Source organism: Gorilla gorilla, chromosome 8 (assembly GCF_029281585.2).
Source record: "Gorilla gorilla gorilla isolate KB3781 chromosome 8, NHGRI_mGorGor1-v2.1_pri, whole genome shotgun sequence".
Classification (NCBI taxonomy): domain Eukaryota; kingdom Metazoa; phylum Chordata; class Mammalia; order Primates; family Hominidae; genus Gorilla; species Gorilla gorilla.
Genome location: NC_073232.2, coordinates 128870226 through 128890369, shown reverse-complemented (window position 1 = coordinate 128890369; position 20144 = coordinate 128870226).

The following is a 20144-nucleotide window of genomic DNA, read 5'->3' as shown; positions in this document are numbered from 1 at the left end:
AATTGGGGATCGTTTGTTATGCAGCAGTAGCTAATCAATACAGGAACCCAAGCCAGGCCTGGAATTCAGAGACAGCAGCACCTGTTGCACTCACTGTTACTATTCTTTAGCACACAGCACCAGGTTCGAGCGTACCCTTTCCTAAGACAATGAGGAAACTCCCTGCATCAGTCAATATACACTGTGCTCCAATGCACTGGCTCCTGTTTAAATGCTCTAGGGGATTTAATTAGACTAAGCCTCTAGCAAGCCTGAGGTTCAAGCTGCTTCTCCTTCACAGGCTGTCAGACAATTTATTCATTCCACACCAGATGGAAAGATTTCTCGGTGAGGCTTTCAAACAGCAATAACAACTGGAATTTCTTTTTTTCTTTTCTTTTTTTTTTTGAGATGGAGTCTTGCTCTGTCGCCGAGGCTGGAGTGCAGTGACGCGATCTCGGCTCACTGCAAGCTCCACCTCCCGGGTTTATGCCATTCTCCTGTCTCAGCCTCCCAAGTAGCTGGGACTACAGGTGCCCGCCAACACGCCCAGCTAATTTTTTGTATTTTTAGTAGAGATGGGGTTTCACCGTGTTAGCCAGGATGGTCTCGATCTCCTGACCTTGTGATCTGCCCGCCTCGGCCTCCTAAAGTGCTGGGATTACAGGCGTGAGCCACTGCGCCTGGCCAACAACTGGAATATTTTGATTGAACTTACACCCGGTTTCAAGATCACAAGTAAGGATTCATAGGCATACAAATCCGTGGATCTCTTTTTGAAACCATGACTTCATTTCCACCAGACAGCTCTCAGGTCTTCAAGACATATGACTCATTGAAGGTCACAAAAGTAAAGAGTGAAGTCACCAGCCATTATCTGTTATACATACATGTGTAGATGAAGCCCAAATATCTGCTTTCCTTCAGGCAATCAGCTCTGTCCTTGTTTGCTCCTTCAATTTTAATTCTGGGGGAATGATAGAGTTGGGTTCAAGGTGGGTTTTTGGAGTCCCTTAATTTTTGAGAAATGTTTGTTTTGAGAAAGCTGGTTTTTAAATCTCTTCCAGAGCCTAGAATCAGACTGTATTACATCGAACTATGTTTCTAAATATCCCATGAACTGGTAGACTCTCCCTCTGTGTGTTGTAATGGAAGTAGGGTACAAGAACTTGCCTCATCATTAGTCAGCTGTTGATTTCTTTTTCTTTTATTGGAGATACCTGTCTGTGGGAAGTGAACTCAGCTTCTGAGTTTCACCTAGAGTTCTCAAAGTCCTTGATGACCGCTGGTAGATCTCACCGAGGCCAGACAAACCCTGGTGCCAGTTGGAGTGCATTAGGTCCAAAAGTCTGCGCTCCTCTGTAGGGGTCCTTGGCATTTCCAGAACAACCCCCAGCCTTCAGAATCTGGGTGCTGTGAAGTTCTGCAAACTTGAATGATGATTAGATAAGGAAATAATCAGAACTTGCTCTCCATGCAAGTATCAAAATGGTTAATTTACACCCAAAACTTGGCTGAAGCCACTTTTGGGGGACTCTGCTTGTCCATGAGGAAGTCCTCATCATCCAGCTGCCATGGACCTCGGAGACCAGGAACTGGGTCTTTTTTTTTGCTCACTTCTGTGTCTCCAATGCCTAGCAGAGTGCCTCACATATGGTAGGTGCTCAGCACATGTTTGTGGAAGACATGAATGCTTACTCAAGGACCATCCTAGTCTTTTCTCCTACAATTCTCCTCTCTGAATACTGCCCAGAAGCCATAACAAACTGTCTTCTTAATATTAAAAGAGCTAAGCTTTTAAAAACTGTGTAACTTTTCTGTACTTACCTTTAGTTGTTTCATAATGACCAAGATCCTATTTAAGAAAATGTTTTAGGTCTTTTGACATTTCTTACAAACTTCTGAAATTCTAATTTAAGTCTTTTGATCTCAGAATGACTTTGGGACATACTAGAGGGTCCCTGGAGCTTCTCAAAGGAAGAGACATATTAAACCAATTAGGCTTATTAAATACATTAAATTATATGGGAAACATTGTAAATAAGAAATTATATTTAACCTTCTTTGAGTTATATTTGTATAAATGTGTTGTTTCATGTTCCACAAACTAATAAATTCTTAGAAATCTAATGTGTTAGCAGCTGTAATTTTGGTTATTATGTTAAACTGTTATATGCTACAAAACAACCACATTTCCTTGTGAATTGTGTCACTATTATAATGAATTCTCGTCTTTTAACGATGGTCATTTTAAGTCCTGTTATTCACGCACAGATCATTAAATAGTTAATTGTTTCCTTTTTTTCTTTTCTTTTCCTTTTTTTTTTTTTTTTTTTTTTTTGAGACGGAGTCTTGCTCTGTCGCCCAGGCTGGAGGGCAGTGGCACGATCTCAGTTCACTGCAGCCTCTGCCTCTCAGGTTCAAGCAGTTCCCCTGCCTCAGCCTCCTGAGTAGCTGAGACTACAAGTGCATGCCACCATGCCCAGCTAGTTTTTGTACTTTTAGTAGAGACAGGGTTTCATCACGTTGGCCAGGGTGGTCTCGAACTCCTGGCCTCAAGTGATCCACCTGCCTCGGCCTCCCAAAGTGAGCCACTGCGCCTGGCCAGTGAATTGTTTTCTGAAAGCTTTTTGCAAGCAACTGTAACCTTACTGAGCTTCAGCTTTATGGAGATTCATGGAAAGTACTCTGACAAGTATAGGCTGATAACTCTAGGATTATCCCAATGGATTGGGTAAGAATTCGCAGAGCTCTAACAAACTGATGTCTTGATTACAGGCATGAGCCACCACGCCTGGCCCTCTCTATCCACTTTTTAAGACCTAACACAAATATACTTTTCTTTCTTAGGATGTTATTGTTTGGACATGGCCTAATTTTAAATACTTGACCCTAGTGGATCCATTCATTGTTTCCATTAGTGGGAAAGTCATTCAAAAAATATTTACGTGCTCTTCTACTACATGCCAGGCATGTAGGCAATAGGCAAACCCCTTAAGGAGTTTAGAAATGGGATATACAGAGAAATGAACCAGCAATTATGATATGGAGAGTCAAGGGTTGAGGTGGGAACATTTCTGGGTGCAGTAGGATTATTGCCGGGAAGCCCCTTATCAAGTCTTAGGGGGTATGGGTAATGGAGGTGAGGAAAGATTTCCTGGAAGAAGTGCTGTCTACTCAGATATTTAAGAATCAGTAGGAGTTGAACAGACAGGAAGATAAGGAAAAGAACATCCCGGGAAGAGGAACCATTCATGGCAACATCCAGCCGCATCAGAGATCAAGGCCCTTTTGGGGAACAAGGCCAAAATGTAGAGTTCCAGAAGGAGCATGGTGAGAGATGAGGGCTGGAGTCCAAGGTGACAACTAGAACATAAAGGACCTCACAAAGCTCATTAAGGAATGTGGATTTTTCCTGGGGACCATTGGGAGGATGATCAATTTGTGCTTTAAAAAAGATCAAAGAGGCTGCAGAGAGATGAGAGGTCTGGTTTAATTTTGAGGTTGACATTGTCATGTCATCTTGGTTATAACTGGTAACATTAAAACAAACACTCATGGAATTTATTAGAAATAACCTACGTAGTTGCTTTCACAGGGATAGGGGGATGAGTTAGGAATTATCGATTCTATCCAGTCCTCATCTCCTTGTGTGGCATCTCTCCTGAGACGTCTGATGTGGAACAAACACAGAACTAAAGATGATGGGAAAAGTGGCAATGGTTGGTACTTTCCTCATGGACCTACCCAGAAGGGGTCATTTTGGACCTGGAAGTTGCTTACCTGATCAGAATGACATCACTAATATTAATAATGAAAATGATGACAGTCTCATGTAAACAGTATTCCCAAGTTCAAAAGGCAGCAAAATTCAACAGTCATGTATGGTTCTTGAGACCATATTGAAAAGTTTCATTGAGAGGAAATTTATAACAAAAGACAAGAATGTATTGCTCCACCATTAAATTTTGTTAGCAGTAAGATTTAGTGATCACATGTCAGCAGCCTCCTAACGCAACGTGAGGGTGAAGAGAACTTCCTTTCACAAGGTTTCTAGACTACAGAAGTTGAAAAATATAAAAATAAAGTTAAACCAAAGAAAGGTGAGAGGTAGTTTCCATACTCACTGTATTTGCAAGCTATAGTGGAAATAAAATGTGCACCCTCATAGCATTTGTGCACCATCATAGCATTTCATTTGTTGAATGCTAATTATTATATTTTTGGCTTTAACCTAAGCATTCAATATATATCATCTCTTTAAAGCCTCCCACCAAGAATGTTGAGTGTACCATTAATATTTACATTTACAAATGAAAAACCTGCCTTAGAGAATTGAAGTATTTTACCCAAAGTCATTCAGCTATTTAATGGTAAAACCAAACCAGGATTCAAATCCTCTCTTGTAGTCACTAAAATATATATCCTTGGTAATTTTTACTTCACTGGGCATCTTCATGACCTGAAATGTTACTTCTAAGTGGTATACATTAAAATTTTTATTTCAATAAATTTATAGTGAAAAGAATAGTCTTTTATAAAAATCCAAGCAATAGATATATAATTTTCAAGATTAGATATAAGAATCCAACCTAGATATCTAGAAAATACTAAACAAGATGAAAAAAAAATCTTGGTAACTATAAGATTGCACAGAAATATCCACATGTCCATAATTATATAGTTTAAAGGTCACCATTCAAGAAAAATTTCCCATGTTCATTAGCATCCTATAGACATAGTTTAGATTTACATAGACTAATTTTTTTTGGTTCAGAATTATTTCCAGAGCAAGTTTGAACATTTACCTGATACATATATATGTGATGGTGACTAAGGTAGACTTTAGACATTTTCATCTACAAACCCATTTTTCTTAAGTCCTTAAATGCTTTATCTCTATTAAAATACTTATCTATGATCAAAAGTATAGGTGTGCAAGTATAAATATTCATTCAATAAGTATTTTACCTTTTTACAGTTTCTGAATTGGGTCACATGATCAGAAATCAGAACCCTTAGAGTCCTTGTATTTTTTTAATGATATTCATCTTTTGTCTATAGCACCCTGTTTAATACTACGTGTGACTCAAACATGCATTAAGGACATCCAGAGATTTTATTCATTTGTGTCTACTTCCCATTGACAGGGATATACAAAGAACAAGTTTCATACCATAAAGAATATTAGGTCGGTGCAAAAGTAATTGCAGTTTTGGCCTTAAAAGTAATGATGAAAACTGCAATTATTTTTGCACCAACCTAATGGAACAAATAGAATTAAACCCAAAGGCTCAAAATTTGTATAATTAATTATATTCTGCATCAATAGCATTGCTAATGAGCCTAACCCTCATTGGCCAGGTGTTGTGGCCCCCTTCGGTAATTCCCATGCAAAGTAAATGATTTTCATGTTTCTCTTTCACAGTTATAATGAGAAAGGGAAATTAATTGAATTTCAGAACTGGTGGAAGGAGCTCTACTTTGAGATTTTACTATGTAGAGTGAACCCCTGATGGACATGGGGAGTTGTTACCCAGAGATGATGAAGCAAGTATTTGGATTTGAAACTAATAATGAAGGCAATTACTTAAGCACAGTCAAATATAACATTTTCTGTACTTTTGGTTATCAGTTTATTATCATTGTGCTTCTCTTCAAGACACAAACACAAAAAGCTGGTTTAATTTTGAGGTTGACATTGTCATGTCAACTTGGTTATAACTGGTAAAATTAAAACAAACACTCATGGAATTTATTAGAAATAACCTACCTAGTTGCTTGAATCAAAACAAACAAACAAGCAGCACTAGTTTATTGACCCAACAAAGCTTATTGATGATGCCCAAAGCTAGATTTTTTTTGCTGTTTTCTTTTTTTTTTTCTCAGATGGAGTCTCACAGTGGCGGGATCTCGGCTCACTGCAAGCTCTGCCTCCAGGGTTCACACCATTCTCCTGCCTCAGCCTCCTGAGTAGCTGGGACTACAGGCGCCCGCCACTGCGCCGGCTAATTTTTTGTGTGTTTAGTAGAGACGGGGTTTCACTGTGTTAGCCAGGACGGTCTTGATCTCCTGACCTCGTGATCCTCCCGTCTTGGCTTCCCAAAGTGCTGGGATTACAGGTGTGAGCCACCGCGCCCAGCCTGCAGTTTTCCTTCAAATAAGGGGAAAGAGAAATTGCTGAAAATGGCTTTGTCATTAATCATACCTATGGATTTTTTTTGAAAGAAAATTCAGAGAGCGATGTGAATGGGTTTTTGTACAACCTGAGGATACTTACTTGAAGAACATCAACAAAATATGCCACTTCTGCTTCCACAATCTGGATGTTCTGCGAGGCTTGTGTGTATGCAGCTCGGGAGCCACTCTTCCAGTCCACACAGATACAGTTCACACTTCCCACCTGGAACAGATTCTGGTAAAAAAGACAATAAATAGATATATAACTTAGGATCTTTATTAACTACTAGTTAACACATTTGCAGACTAGGATAAATTCTCTTCTTGGCCTACACAATATCATTTTAACACCAATGCAATTGACAAGACTTCTAGTCTTTTATGGATATGGAATCCCTCTTAAAGTTTAACATTGGCTGTAAGCTAGAGGTTTGACCACAGTGGGAACCGGAATCTTTGGATTTCTACTGTAATAGATACATAGACATTTACTTCAAAAAATGTACAAAATGTGGTATGATGGGTTGTTCCTTAGGTCATTTTAAATGTTACAAGACATTGTCCCTTACTAGGATGCAACTAAGGACATTGCTTGCCTTGTTCACTGCTATATCCAATTCTTATAACAGATTCTTGCACACAGTAGGTGCTCAGTAAATACTTACTGAATGAGTAAAATATTACTTTAGGTTCTCTTATATAAACATATTGAAGGTAAGGAAATAAGCTTTTCCATGATTGAAAGACTAAGCAAAGCTTTTGGATGAATGTATTTTATTGTACATCACTGAAGAGTTATTTCAATAGAAAATATAACCTACTAGATATCTACTGGAAGACTTGTTTAATGAGGGTCAGTTATGGTTTCGTGAATGTTTGTTTCGGCAGGAGCTTTGTTTATTTGGCTATGTGTTTATACATATCCTCATTTTTTTCTAAAAATAATTTGGAAATGATGAATTAATCTTGGAAATGATCTCCAACTTTTTCATTTTACAGCAGGAAATATCCAAAGCAAGGAAATGATTGTCTTGAATCCAGTTTGGCTACTCTTGAATGGCAACATAAACGTGTGCTTAGGGCACAGCACTTCTGATATTCTGGACTGAGTTTGATTTTACTAATATCATGGTTGGCTAAGGAGAGAATCAGGACGGGGATCTAGGACCTTTATTCTTCTAGTTTAATCTCCTTGTTTCTTCATCTGAATACAACAGTGTTGTCAAAGCTAAACCAAATACAAGAAAAACACAACTGCTTTTGGGATCTCAGAAATAAATTGTATTCACTAAGAAAACTACATTCCTTTTGAGCTAAGAATCACATTTCATTTTTCACTGTTGTATAAAAATCTATTACTACCTCCAGTAATCATCAGCTTTAAATTATTTTGGAAGACAAATTGTGGTTTTACTGCTTGTGTTTAAACTTGCAAAATGTATGGACTCTAAGGTCCTCATCTGTCTTCAGGATCAATGGATATGCTCTGGAGTTGACTCATTCTGCCCTTGGTTTGAGCCATAGGCAGACCTGAAATTGTATGGGCTTAGGAGGACCTTTGTGTCTTTCTTCTCGACACCTGAAGAAAGGACTTCTTCCTTTGTGCCACAGTAGGTCAAAGAAATGTGATGAATACATGAATAAGCACTTGAATAAATGAATCAATAATAATGTTCCTCAAGCACTAGCAGTTACTAAGAAAATTTATTCTATTTGATTGTCTTTCTTTTCATTCTTTATAACAGGCACATAGCCAAAGGCAAATTAAAGAAAATAGGATCACTGCTGTTGAAACAACAGACGCCAAAAATGAAAACCTACATAGTTTCCCAAGTTATCACTATCAGAGGAGATCAAAGAGTAGCAAGTGAAAATCAAGAAAAATATTTTGTTCAGGCAAGATGAGATCTCTTAGCGCATCACATGAAAATTGAAAATAATGAAAGAGAGCCTGGTGCAACGGCTCTGGCCTGTAATCCTAGCTATGGGAGAATAACCGTTCAGACCAGGAGTTCAAGACAAGCTGGGGCAACATAGGAAAGCCTGTCTTAAAAAAAGAATTTTTTTTTTAATTAAGCAGTCATGGTGGTGTGCACCTGTAGTCCCAACTATTTGGGAGGCTGAGGTTGGAGGATCCCTCGAGCTCAGGAGTTTGAGGCTTCAGTGAGCTTTGATTGTGGCACTGCACTCCAGCCTGTGCATGAGAGCGAGACTCTGTGTCTTTATTTTATTTTTATTATTTATTTATTTTTTGAGACGGAGTCCAGCTCTGTTGCCCAGGCTGGAGGGCAGTGGCACAATCTCGGCTTGCAACCTCCGCTTCCCAGGTTCAAGCGATTCTCCTGCCTCAGCCTCCCGCATAGCTGGGATCACAGGCACGCACCACGACACCTAGCTAATTTTTATATTTTTAGTAGAGACGGGGTTTCACCGTGTTGGTCAGGCTGGTTTCGAACTCCTGACCTTGTGATCCACCCACCTTGGCCTCCCAATGTGCTGGGATTACAGGCATAAGCCACTGCGTTTGGCCAATTTTATTTTTATTTATTTTATTTTTTGAGACGGAGTTTCGCTCTTGTTGCCCAGGCTGGAGTGCAATGGCGCTATCTCGGCTCATTTCAACCTCCGTCTCCTGGGTTCAAACGATTCTCCTGCCTCACCCTCCCCAGTAGCTGGGATTACAGGCATGCACCACCAAGCTCAGCTAATTTTTTTTTTTTTTTTGAGGCAGAGTCTCACTCTGTCGCCCAGGCTGGAGTGCAATGGCACTATCTCGGCTCACTGCAAGCTCTGCCTCCTGGGTTCATGCCATTCTCCTGCCTCAGCCTCCCGAGTAGCTGGGACTACAGGCGCCCACCACCACGCCTGGCTAATTTTTTTTTTGTATTTTTAGTAGAGATGGGGTTTCACCGTGCTAGCCAGGCTGGTCTTGATCTCCTGACCTCGTGATCCACCCGCCTTGGCCTCCCAAAGTGTTGGGATTACAGGCGTGAGCCACTGTGCCTGGCCAATTTTTGTATTTTTTAAGTAGAGATGGGGTTTCTCCATATTGGTCAGGCTGGTCTCGAACTCCCAACCTCAGGTGATCCGCCCACCTTGGCCTCCCAAAGTGCTGGGATTACAGGCATGAACCACTGTGCCTGGCTGACACTGTGTCAAAAAAAAAAAAAAAAAAAAAAAAAAAAAAAAAGCAGTGAAAAACAGGGGCCTGGGACATGCTGTAATGCTTCAATATGGTAGAAACTTTTGCTGAAATTTTGAAACATCTCTGTATTAGTTATTAAACAACCACTGCCTGGACCCAGGAAATGCCTGATAGTTGATGGATCTGCAATGAGTTCCTGTTTAGGCAGAAAAGCGTTTCATGCCAGTTTCTTACAGTAGCCAATAGAGCCATTCGTACGTGGAGGGAGGCGGTAAGTAGAAGAGTGCTAGGATTCAGGATCCTTCTGAATAATGATTCTCCCATTACAACCACGCTATTCTCAATCATCACTATGTTGCTATTTCCTGGTCATCACAACATGTTTGCAATTGTTCAACTTGGGATAATGTATCTGTTATAATCTTGGTGGTAAGGATCTTCTCTTCACACAATGGAAGGCTTGGTGTGTTTGTGTGTATGTGTGCATGTATCTATATATATCTGTACTCTACCCATCTAATATAGAGATATATATATAATTGGGAGATTATATGAACATATGATGTTGGGAATTTTTACTATGTATAGAGTAAAAATATATATAAATCTCCTCATGTTTAGAATATTTGTTAAATGGTACCATGAAGGTAGAACAAAAATAATATGAAGTTGAAGAACTTTTTATAAAAAGTTACATAAAATAACAGCTCAGATCACTGCCCTAAAAGTGTCTATGGATGCAATTCCATTGTCTGATTTGTTCTCTTTAGAATATGTGTATATTCAGTATTCTTTTTTTTAAATTGTATTATTATTATACGTTAAGTTTTAGGGTACATGTGCACAATGTGCAGGTTTGTTACATGTGTATACATGTGCCATGTTGGTGTGCTGCACCCATTAACTCGTCATTTAGCATTAGGTATACCTCCTAATGCTATCCCTCCCCGCTCCCCTCACCCCACAACAGTTCCCGGAGTGTGATGTTCCCCTTCCTGTGTCCAAGTGTTCTCATTGTTCAATTCCCACCTATGAGTGAGAACATGCAGTGTTTGGTTTTTTTGTCCTTGCCATAGTTTGCTGAGAATGATGGTTTCCAGTTTCATCCATGTGCCTACAAAGGACATGAACTCATCATTTTTTATGGCTGCATAGTATTCCATGGTGTATATGTGCCACATTTTCTTAATCCAGTCTATCGTTGTTGGACATTTGGGTTGGTTCCAAGTCTTTGCTATTGTGAATAGTGCCGCAATATACATAAATCAGATGGAACTTTGTCCTGAAAACAATAAGCATTCATACCTGGAAGTCATTTAGGTTCCCATTGGTGTATAAAAGGAAACAGGTATTGACACCTTATGGAGCCCAGGGCAATATTTTGAGAGGTCTTTCCATAATTCCTGATCACGGGGCATCATTGCTGAAGCAGCCGAGTCTTGGGTAACAGACTTCTGTTCCTGCAATCTCCTAGATGTGTTTCAAGGATATTAGTTTAACAAGAACACTCTTTTTAATAGCCTCGCTGCCAAAATGTGAGTTAATTTACATTTTGTGGCAGATTTTCCTCCTCTGTTTCCCCAAACACCCTCTTAGCCAAACGCTCACAGAAAATGCCACTGTTACATACACGCTACTGTTCCTAAAATCTACCACGTAAGACCACCTCACTTCCCTTGTGTCTCTTTCCAGTCCCAATCTGAGACTCCTTTTAGCCTCTAAACTCAAATGTTTTCTTTGGGCCCTTGGTACTTTGGGCTTTGGGCCAATATAACTTTGCGCTTTGAACGGACAGCTTAAGTTTCATGGAAAGGCCACAAAACCCATGTATCTCCATCCTTGCTGTACCGAAGGTCATCTCCATTCCTGTGATGAAGAAGCTGTTCACAAACAACCAAACCAAAAGTCCATGGTTTAACACAACTCTAGGCTTGAATGTCACTCCATAAAGAAACAATCCAAAGAAGTGTTGTTCTCTTTCCTGAGTAGGATAAATCTAGATTAATGGTAGGAGTAAGAGTAGTTGCTGTTGTGGGGGCTGCTTTTCTCAAAATCTTACCATGTGCCAGGTGCTAGGCAAGATGGTTTTCTAATCTGACCTAATTCTCATAACACAGGAGAGGGGGGATCCTATTCTTTACATTTTACAGACAAAGATTCTGAAGCACAGAGGGGTTAATGATTTTGCTCAGGATAATAAAGTTGTAGGTGGCAGAACCAGGGTTCAAACCCCTCACTTGACCCCACGCTAAAGTGGCTAGATTTAACAACAACAATAAATAAATTAAAATTTAACTTGTATATATGTATTTGAATTTCAAATAAGCAATAACATGTTCAATATAAATATATTACATGTTTGTGGGAAACTGTTGCCATTTATCTGAAATGCAAATTTAACTAGGCATCTTAGATTTTATCTGACAACCCTACTCCAAGCACCTGTGCTGTTAGCCATGCATCTCCCTCTCTTTACTTGTCATCCACGTCATGCCTTGAATTCGGCTGCCATAGCCCTCTTGACTATTGAACAGTGAATCTTTCCCAACTCCATATTCATATTTTTTCTTACCTGTTACTGCTCCCAGAAGCAGTGAAAGAGTCCAGAGTAGCAGCATCTACACAAAGTTAAAAACATGATTGAATCTGGCTAAGATTTTTTTCTTTACAAGATTGGCATAGTTCACTTTCATTTAGCCCTCTCTGGGAAAATGGGTAAATTCTGTTAAGTTAGGCCTGGAAAACATGTTCCTGACTCACTGTGGCAGTTCTGTCAGGTTCCACACACAACCAGATAGCAACGAAAGGTCCTTTTATAGGTAAAGCTTATCTTTTTGAGGAGTACCATGGAAAAGTGGCGTGCAAAGAGAGAAAGTTCCACGGATGTATTTCTAATTTTAATTGTGGGTAAGCCAAGGTTGATAGAGTAGGTAACGTTTTCCACAGTAGTTGTGGGAAGATGAGAAAGGCGGTAGATATGTAATTATGTAATGCTAAGAATCACTATAATTTCATTGTAGTGAAGGTTCTAGTGTCCCTGCCCCTTTTTAGTTTACAATTCTCTGTGCAGGTCTGTGGGCATTGTTTTTACAGATTCAATGACAATAGTCTTATGAACAAATACCAAGAGCCTACCAGGTCATGCAGTTTCTGTATAACCTTACTTTTTCCTCAAAAACAGTGAAATAAAAGCAATCCTTCAAGAGTTTATTCCTTCTAGAAAAGTAATTGATATGTTATTTTGATAGTTTGTAGAACTAATTTATTTCTCAGCAGTATCACAGAGGAAAGAATAAACCAGCTGACAAAAGGAATTGGGGGAGTCCAGCCAAGAGCACAGAGGAGGAATCAGCGACCCCACCGTCTGATGGAGTTATCAATAAGAAAGGAAAATATGATTCAACTTGGATAAAATGGTCTAGAAAAAATAATCTGAAAGGGAAATGTTTGATAGAAGGAACTAGGATGATTTTGTGATATATTGCTTCCAAAAATTTTTAAAAGACAACAAAATGATATTACAATTTACAAGACCAGAACCATTTAGCCTGACAATGTCATAGATACAGGTCGAATCATTGAAACTGCCATGTTTGTAGGTCAAAAGTGATCAAAAATAATTTAGTTCCCTGCTCAGATACAGAGAAAAACAACAAAATTATTTGTGTACAAGGAAAGTTCAAGAAAGTTTGGCAAGGGAATTGTTAAAATAAAGAAAGAATGCATAAGAGACAAGGGAGGAATTCCAGTGAATAGGAACCATGGCAAATTCCTACACAATCCTTCATGTCTCAGCCCTGATTAGATTGGTAATCCTATTCCCTCAAAGAAAGCCTTCTCTTTGAGCTTCCCTCCTTTGAGACCATCACCATCATTTGTGGGTTGTAAACTCAGAGAAATTTGGAATTTTCTGGGCCTCATTGTGACATGTTAGCATCTTCCCCAGTGGTTGGTACATTGGCCCTCATCACATTCCTGTTGAATGGATAAACAAACAACTGAAGGAATGAATACGAAAAGCATAACCAAGAAGTTGGACAATCTAAATCAGGATAAATCCAATGAAAATCACACAAAGGCAAAAATAAGTTCAATGATAAAGAAAAAAAGTTATCAAAGTTTGACAGAGAGACCAAAAGATACATTACCTACAGGAAAAAGAAGATAAGAATGACGTCAGACTTCTCAGTGGAGACAGAAGAAAATGGAATAGCTTATTTAAAGTGCTGAAAGTCATAGGTCTGAATGTAAAAAGTAACCCAAAACCTTCTAATAGAAAACATAAGAGAAAATCTTTGTTACCTTAGAGTAGACAAAGATTTCTTAAGCAGGACATAAAATTTACTCTATAAAAGTATGATAAACTGGGTTTTATGAACATTAAAACTCTAGTCTTCAAAACACATTGTTAAGGAAATAAAAGGCAAGATACAGACTGGGAAAAAGTGTCTGCAATAAACACATTAACAAAGGACTTGTATTCAGGCTATGGAAAGTACTCTCACAAGTTAATGAAACAAACAACCTAATAAAAGTAAGGCAAACATTTTAATCAATCACTTCACCCAAAAAATTTATGAATGGCCAATAAGCAAGCAAACAGATGCTCAACATCTTTCGTCATCAGAGAAATGTACAATAAAATCACAAGGAAATTATAGCCAAGTAAAATGGCAAAAACTGACAATACTAAAGAGGTGGAACAATTGGAAATTTTTTCATAAACTGCTAGTGGGAGTATCAAATTTACAATCACTTTGGAAAACAATTTGGTAGTTTCCTATAAAATTAAAGAATCACTTACATATTCACCAGCAATTTCATACTTAGGTATTTGCCCAAGAGATATAAGCATGTGTCAACACAAAGACTTTTATGTGAATATTTGTAGCAGTCGCTATGGTTTGCATGTGTCCCCGAAAGTTTATGTGATGGAAATATAAATCCCCAATGCAACAGATGGAATCTTAGATGGGTGATTAGGTCATGAGAGTTCTGCCCTCATGAATAGATTAATGTCTTTATTGTGGGAGTAGGATTGTTATTTTGAGATTAGGTTTGTTATGAAAGCAAGTTCACCCATCTCTTTTGTCTTGCATGCTCTCTTGCCATGTGACACACTCCACTGTGTTAAAATACAGCAAGAATGCCCTCATGAGATGCAGCCACTTGATCTTGAACTTTCCAGCCTACAGATACATTTCTATTGTTTATATATTACCCAGTTTGCGGTATTATAGCAACACAAAATGGACTAAGACAGCAGCTTTATTCATAGTAGCCCCAAGATGGAAAAAATGCAAATGCGAACTGACTGGTGAAGGGATAAAAAGCTATGCTATATTAATACAATAGAATACCACTCATATATAAAGAAAAGAGCTATGAATAAACGCAGCCATATGGACGTATCTCAAGCATCTTAAACTAAATAAAAGAAAGACAATAACAAAGCATGCATACCACATTATTATCCTTACATGATATTCTAGAACAGGCAAAACTAATCTATAATGACAGGGAGCAGGTCAGTGTCTGCCTGGGTTGGGGGTGAATTAGGGGAATGTTTTCAGGAAATAATGGAAATGTTTCATTGTACACATGGACATATACATTTTTCAAGAGTTTGATTGTATACATGGATATATACATTTTTCAAAACTCATTGAACCATACTCTTAAATTGGGTGCATTTTCTTGTATGTAAAATATACTTCAATAAAATTGAAAAAATTTTACATGCCAGGCCCATGCTAAGTGCTCAGAAACTATTCATTTAATTGAATTCTGTTAAGGGTGGCTGACAACTGGATGGTTCTGTCAATTCACTTCTCTTGATATTTTGATCCTGGTAATTCATTCATTCACTCATGCCTTGTTTCATTGTCAGTTGTATATCTTCTGCATGACTCCTAGTTGCTGTCAGAGGTCCTGTGAATAATTAAGACCCAGAACTCTTTCATGCTAGCAGCAGAAATGATGAGAATTGCCCAAATTCCAGATACATTTTGAAGACAGGACTGACAGGATTTGGATGGGAGTTGGGGAAATAGAGATGAGTTAAGGATGACTCCCAAATTTTGGCTTGAGCAACTGGAAAGGTGAAATTGCATTAACTACGATGGGGAAAGCTGCATGTCAGTGGAGCAGGTTTGGGGTGGAGACCCAGAGTTCAGTTTTGGGCATGGTTAAAATGAAATGCCTTCTTAGAGTCTAAGTGGAGATGGAGAGTAGGCAGTTATTCTGTAGTTCAGAAGAGAGGTCCAGGTAATAAACATCAACTTGGGGTTCATCCATTTCACATAAAGCCATTAGTCTAGATGAGATGAGGTTCAAGTGCTAAACCCTAAGGCCCTACAATGTTACAAGCACAGGGAAATGAGGAAGACTTGAAAAGAAACAGCCAGTGAAGTTGGAGGAGAACCAAGGGAAAGTGGTGTCCTGGAGACAAAGAGAAGAAAATGTTTCAAGGAGATGAGATGATCAATAGGCTCAGAGGTAAGAACGGAGTTGACTATAGCAATGGAGAAAATGAGTGAAAACAATGATTTGGCTAGGTGGAGGCTAAGAGAGATTTCTATTGAAGTTACAATTTTCACTCTGTCTTTCAACTTTCTTTCTTTCTTTCTTTCTTTCTTTCTTTCTTTCTTTCTTTCTTTCTTTCTTTCTTTCTTTCTTTCTTTCTTTCTTTCTTTCTTTCTTTTTTTTTTTTTTTTGAGACGGAGTCTCCTTCTGTCGCCCAGGCTGGAGTGCATTGGTGCGATCTTGGCTCACTGCAAGCTCCGCCTCCTGCATACAACTCCAAGGTGCACAAAGCCAAAACACAATCAAGACATGCCAGTTGTTCTCCATCCTGGCTGCAAACCAGAGTCACCTGGGAGAAAAAAAAAAGAACAGACAAATCCCAGGCCCCACCCCAACCAATTAAAGGGTAATCATAAGACACAGGCCGCTTTAAAAAGCCCACAGGTGATTCCCATGTGCAGCTAGGTGAGAGTCCGCCCTGATATAGGAGTATTTAACTCCCAGGGCTCCTGGGCAGACTCTCTCTGAGAAATTACTATGTGTTTCCATTTTGATGATAATCTATTTTTACCAGTTATAGAAATAAATCTTCCTTTTTGTTGTGATAATTTGTAGCAGAACTTTTGTTTCCTGAGCTGAGGCTTAATAGAATGAAGTCAGTAGGAATATTCCAGGGGGTCGTGAGAGGTTTTTTTTTTGAGATGGAGTTTTGCTCTTGTCGCCCAGGCTGGAGCGCAGTGGCACGATCTTGGCTCACTGCAAGCTCCACCTCACAGGTTCACGCCATTCTCCTGCCTCAGCCTCCCAAGTAGCTGGGACTATAGGCACCTGCCACCACACCCGGCTAATTTTTTTTTGTATTTTTAGTGGAGACGGGGTTTCACAGTGTTAGCCAGGATGGTCTCGATCTCCTGACCTCGTGATCCACCCACCTCGGCCTCCCAAAGTGCTAGGATTACAGGTGTGAGCCACCGTGCCCAGCCTCTTTCAACATTTTATTAGGAACATGAAGCATTTAGCTGACCACCCAGCCGTTATTCTCTGAGATTTAGAATTCTTTGCCACCTTTTATATCTTAACAGCCACACTTTTCCCTGATGCAAACACAGTTGGGGTTCTATCCGTGTAGATCCCAGCGCCTTGTTTTCTGTCTGCGTTATGGCTCACAAAACAATGTTCAATGAAAATTAAATAATCAAGTAGACAAAAAAATGAAATATATGAAGCACTCTTCCTTGTGCCTTGTGCACCAGAAACCAATTCCAAGTCTGCACATGAATGGGGCCGTCCAATTGTAATGTGAGACATCTCTCCAGCACACTCCAGATAGTAAACAATATGCCAATGATGCTATGTAACATCTAAGGTAGTCATCTGATAAGGGAATTTGGCTGATAGCATATTCTTCGTTTTCTCCCCCAATATAACAGGTATCATTATTATTTTGGCTTGTTTTTTAGGCTTCTGTGTGATAGTGTGATTTGCAACAGTTTTTACTACAAGAAATGTAATTTTGAATAATTACTGTAGCTGCGGGTTTATTTCTACCTTTAACTACAAAATTAATTGATTTCATCCTGGAAAGCATTATTTGTTGCTTGTTTTAGAAAAAGATCAATTATTTATCTGAGCATACAAAGATATTATTTGAAAATATTATGAAAACATCAACATCATCAACTCTACCTAGGGCAAATATTCATGACTAAAAGCAATGCAGACAGGGAGTTGGGTACAGGATACTGTATAGGACAAATGATCTCAGGTCTAGCATCAGCCAAGTTTAGTTGATCATTGCTGTGTATCCCATTAGCAACACCACATTTTCCACTTGTTTCAAGATATAAAGATTGATAGGGGGGAGTTTCATATGAGTCTTATCCACTGTTTCAGTTACAATCTTATTCTGAGATATTGTATTTGTGTTAGTATTTTCATTGCTGCTTTTTCACTTCAATGAACCACTTGAAGCCATTGATTTTTTTTTTACATCCCAAAATGAGAATATAACTTAACAGAACGAGAATAATATAAAATGCACATTTGACACATGAGAGTAAGCAACTACTTGCAAATGATGTGAAAATACATTCACCCACAAAAAATGTTTTCTTAGTGAAGGAAATAATGCTGAGGCAAAATGTCAGAGGGCCTCTGCATCACATATGACCACAATTCTTAAGAAAGGAAAGGAATTTCTGTGGAGATATTAATAGATTTTATAACTCAAATTTGTCAAAAGTGAGAGAAATATTTCTATTACATTCCTTACTAAAACTGAGAAACCACCTAGATTGATTACAAAAATGGTCCCAGTTCCCTGCTACTCTCCCTAGCAATGCCTTTTGCAATGTGACTTTTAAGCTCCTCCCATTAAGAAATAGAGTCTATGTATTCATCTTTGAATTTGTGCTTACCTTGTGACTTGCTTTGTTCAATAGAATGTGGGGAAAATGATATTTTGCTACTTCTGAGCCTAGGCCTCAAGCAGTCTTCCTTGCTTATGCTCATTTTCTTGGTCCCTTGGGAGTTCAAGTTCAATAGCACAGGCTAGCATGCTGAAGGATGAGAGATCACGTGGAGGAAAGTCAATGCACACAGGCCCTACTAAACCATCCAGCCCTCTGCCAACCTACAAGCTGACCACCAATACATGAGTGAGACCAAGCAAAATCAGCCAACCCTGGCCCAGATCAGGAGATCTGTCTGTTGGCCCACAGGACCATAATACATGATTATTGTTATTAAGTCACGGAACTTTGGGGTGATTTGCTATGCAGTGCTAGCCAACTAATTCATCAGCTGTCTTCTATTAGGTGGATCACACTTCGAGAAACATCAAATAAGACAGAAAACTCCATGAGGGTAGGGATGATACCTATGTTTTCAACTTTAGTTCTCTGATATTAGACTAGGGCTTGGCACATTGTCAACACTCTCTAAGCACTTATTGAATTAACAAATTCATCAATTCTCTGCCATTGTCTCTACCACTATCTTACATCATGCATTCTGAACATTATCAGCATCCTTTCACAAGTGTTCACCTCTTAGGGGAAGAAAAATTTGATTTAGGGTTCTAAAAGTAGTATTTCCAAAAAATTTACTAAGTTTAGAAATATATAAATAATTTGAGTAAGCCATTCATTTGAAATGATTAAACTAACTTGGAAACAGCTTCATTATGATGAAAATGGATATCTTTCTTTACAAAAGATTTTTAACTGATTTTTAAAAATTAAGCTCCTTTGTTTCATCTTATTAAATGAGTAAATTTACACATAATCCTATTTCTTCATTGATTTTTATTATTCATTATTCATCATTATCATTAATGTTTAGGAAAGTTTCATGAGGTCCTCATGGTAATTACAATTATAAACATTCATTAAGCACTCACATGTGATAAACATTGCATTATTCTCTTTGCAGGGAAGTGCAGTGCTTAAAAATGACATCTATAGACTAAAGATGCCGAAGTTTATGTGTCTAATCTAGATTTCTGTCCTCACTTCTGTGCTTATATATCCCAATGCCAGCATGCCATGCCCAGTTGCATGCCTGATGAGCCTCTCAAATTTGACACGACTAAAACTGACCTTCTGATCTGCCTCTTCAAAATCGTGCCTCTCAAAGCATGTCCATTTCAGGCAATGGCAACTCCATCCTTCCAGTTGTAATGATGATCCATGAGTCGTTCTTAACTCCCTTTTTCATTTAGATATCAATTCCTTCTCTATATAGTTCAGGTACGTTGAGGATGCTGGCCTTGTTCTTTGCCCAGGAATGTTCACTGGTTGACTTAAGACAATCAGCACATTCCACTTCCCTGGTCAGGGGCCAATAAGAGTGAATCTCACAAGTTTTGTGAGAAAAAAATAGGAAAGAAGATGCACTTTCTCTCCTTGTTGAACGTGAAATAAATGTTTATAGCCTCAATTGTGGGAGATGGCCATTCTTCAACTGAGAAGGGAGCCAGACTTGGTATAAAACTAGCACCATAGATATCAGAAGATAGAAAAAGAAAGTGGCTTTTGAAGAGGTTATTGAGTAACTGGGTCATCAAAACCTGAAGCTTCCTCGACCTCTGAACTTTCCAATCATGTGAGCCAAACACTTCCTTGTTGTTAAAGCAACTTTGAATTGGAGCTTTTGATTCATGCAAGTGAAAGCATCCTAATAAATATAAATGGATGGCCCTTTAACAAGTCTTTGTGTGTTGATTAACTTCATATATTTTGGTGAAATACAGAATAAATGGCATTTTCAATTTTTCATAGCCCTGTGCCTTTGGCTATGCTGTTCCTTCTCTCTG